Genomic DNA, 3,310 nt, shown 5'->3' with positions numbered 1-3,310 from the left:
CCCTTTCTCTTGAATCCCCGCAAAAGGAAGCTCCACACAGCAGCTGGGGCCCTTGAGTTTCAGTGTCTTCACTCTTGTGGCCCCGTGCTTGCTTGCAGAGTATGCTGACCTTCGCTTCAAATACAACTTTCTTGTTACCTTTTTTTGTGAGTCTCTGTGAACCTTGATTTTGGTTCCCTGAATAAGAAGCCAAGAACCTGGGAACACCTGGACCAGATGCCAAACCCAGGAAGAGTAGCACATGCCGAGAATGGTTGATCAGATGGCCTCTTGCAGTTGTCCAGGTAGATGCACCTTGTGTAAGCTTATGGCAGTCTCCAAGCTGCAGCTCTGCTGGTCTTTCACGTAGGTTATTAAGAAATGCACATCACAGCCTCCTGACTTTATTTACCCTTGGGGGAAAGTTGACACAAGAAACTCCATTTGAATTCATTTCTTTTGAATTCCTCCTTTCTGATTATCACTGATTAACCATCCCACGGCTAGGTTTTCATTGTTGTATGATGGACCTGCCTTGCACTTTGATCTGATCTGGCCTCGAGTTGAAGCGGGAATAACTGGTTATCATGATCACTGGCAACCCCCTGTAGCCACATCCGAGCAACCAAGTGGTTCAGAAGCAGCAGCTATCAGGCTTAACTTCCTGTACACCGCTTGGAAATCCAATCTTTCAGATCTGTTGCAGGCCAGCACTGCGTGGTGAGGAGTTGTACTTTTATAGAATCTTTGTAGGCACTGGGTAAAAAGTTTAAAATTCAAAGCTACCAAGAATGAAAGAATTCAGTTTTTATAATCAAAAAGCATTTTTTTTTTTTTTTGTCCAGGTCTGGTAGTAAATGCCTTCAATCCCAACAGAGGTAGGTGTATCTCTGTGAGTTCAAGGCCAGCCTGGTCTACAGAGCAAGTTCTGGAACAGCCAAGGCTACACAGAGAAAATCTGTCTAGAAAAACTGAAAAAGAAAATAGGGGGAAAAAAGTAGATAAATGCTCTGAGAAAACTGTCAATCGCTGGAGATCAAACAGCAGTGTTACACCAGGGTCCCTGCAAAACTAATGCTCAGCTTCTAGAAAAGCCTTATTTTTTTTTTCTATTTTGCCAACTTTATCACTTCTTTTCAAAATTCTTTTTAAGCTATCTCAACCTTTCATTTTTCCAGTCCCTAAGTTTACTGTAACTGCTGCAGCAACCGCATCCTTATATTCCATAATTGCCTTTATTCAAAGATGTGTTTTATTGTCTTCCCAACAATGATAGGAATTGCTCATGGACATTTGAGACGTTAAGCAAAGTCAGTCAGCCATGCCCTCCTGTCCCGGCATGTTAAATACATGGAAAATGTTTTCTTCATTGAAAGACACAGCTGCTCATTTGTTAAACCAATAATACTAAATGAACCTTGGGGGTGGAAAGATGGTTCAGTGGTTAAGAGCACCTGTTCATTCCCAGCACCCACATGGTGGCTAACAACCACCTCTAACTCCAGTTCCAGAGAGAGGCTCTGACACCATCTTCTGGCCTCCTTGGGTGCTGCACACAGGAAGGGGAAAAACACCCACACCAGAAAATAAAAATATTTTTAAATAGTAAATAAGTCTGATTTTAAAGTATTTTGGATACACCTCATGAGCACTATTTATTTCTAAGTCATCAATTTTATACCACATATACATAAAATACAATAAACACATATAAAGTAGCACATCCCAAAATGCAAAAAGAAAACTAAGCATAGTGGCATGAGCTTGAAATCCCCAATCCTGGGAGACTGAGACGGGAAGATCTAGTCAGTCAGTTGGAGACCAACCTTGGCTGTAACAGTGTAATAGCTGTCTCAAAAAACAGGCAAAGAAAAAATTACAGACAGAAAACAAAAGTCTTATATCTTTCATTTAGTTAGTTAGTTTGTTTGTTTGTTTTTCTTCCTACTGTTCCTAAAGGTTCTATAATAATAGGTCCATGTGTAGATTGGAGGAGCAAGTTCCTGTTCTGTCTCCTTGACCCCAAACCCATTTACTATATTGTCCTCAAATCAGTATTAAACTGATGAGAATAGACACTGACTGAATCCTAGCCAAAAGGCTGAGAAGTGATGCTTTCTATTCTTCATTCTCTAGCTTCCATGGTGTTCTCTCCCTTCAGAGGGTGCCTCTCACGGTTACCTTTCCACAGGTCTAAGCAGCCTTTAGGCTTAAACTTCTTAAGCGTAGATCTGTTTCCTCATCAGATTGTTAGTGCAGGGCAGAGCCCTTCAGTGAACAGGACAAAAGCATTTTCTATGCCCACCCAACCTGAACAGAAACCCAGAAGGCCTCCCCGGGCCCTTGAAAACTTCCCCTGCCTGTTTTAGCACCTTTTATGATTCTGTCTTTCCAAAGCTGGAATCCTGTAGGGAGAGATACTCAAGCCTGTAGCCAAGCAGTGGCTTTTTCTTCTGCTTCCCCTGGGCTTCCTGCTCTGCCCCCCACCCCCATCCGCCATTTGCCTTACCTAGAGGGGTCCTAATGGAGGAGACAGCATAAAGCCGGGACAGTCAGGAAGAAGACTCCTGCCGCACCGTGGTGGTGCACCATGGGTTGGGGTTAGAGGGGTTGTTATGATAAAGTTAATAAAAAACAAAACTGTAAGGGAGAAGCTGCAGCTTTCAGTCTGGGTCATCCACACTTGACACAACTGATTCCCTGACTGGGGTCACACTCAGGTCACAGCAGGTGAACTCAGGTCCTAAGCAATAGACCACCAGGGATGCCAGCAGCTGCCTTAGCAGGAGGATGCTGACAACTTTGAAGTAATCTTTTTATTTTAGCAACCAATCTATAAGAGTAAAGGCCGCCTGTTCATACAGTAAAACTTTGACATTTCCATTCACAAATCTTAGGTAGACTGTGAATGAACTTCCTCATGTATGGACCAGTTTCACGGTTTTGGTTTTGTCTTGGTTTTCTTCCTCTTGGTCACAAGTGAATTGGGGAATTACCTCCTGGATGCTTATACTGTAGATAGAAGTGGCTGAAAGAACTGTTCAAGTGAAGGGTCAACAAATTCAAACAGGCAGGGGCCCAAAGCCTGAAACCAAAGAGTGACAATTATCTTAAAGATAATTGAAAAGTGTGAAGTCACCAGGAAATAGCCAAAAAGTTCTAGTGAGTGCAGAAGAGCCTGCAGAACAAAGCAGGGACCACTTCCCTCCTGATGACAGCAATGGCAGACTGGCCGGCCAGAAGTGTCTGGCTCAGAGACTGCGGCTCGGTGAGTGGCAGGGCAGCGGAATCAGCGTTTCCCATTGTGCGGAATTTCCATGTGGCTATTCAG

General features: G+C 43.5%; 1 pseudogene; it reads right to left on the bottom strand.

The window, feature by feature from the left end:
• Positions 1-1,916: 1,916 nt before the first annotated feature.
• Positions 1,917-2,092, bottom strand: LOC114688806 (annotated as a pseudogene).
• Between the last annotated feature and the right edge of the window lie 1,218 nt (positions 2,093-3,310).

Source organism: Peromyscus leucopus, chromosome 2, assembly GCF_004664715.2.
Source record: "Peromyscus leucopus breed LL Stock chromosome 2, UCI_PerLeu_2.1, whole genome shotgun sequence".
Lineage (NCBI taxonomy): Eukaryota > Metazoa > Chordata > Mammalia > Rodentia > Cricetidae > Peromyscus > Peromyscus leucopus.
Note: the sequence above shows the minus strand (reverse complement) of the source record. Positions and strands in the feature narration are given on the sequence as shown.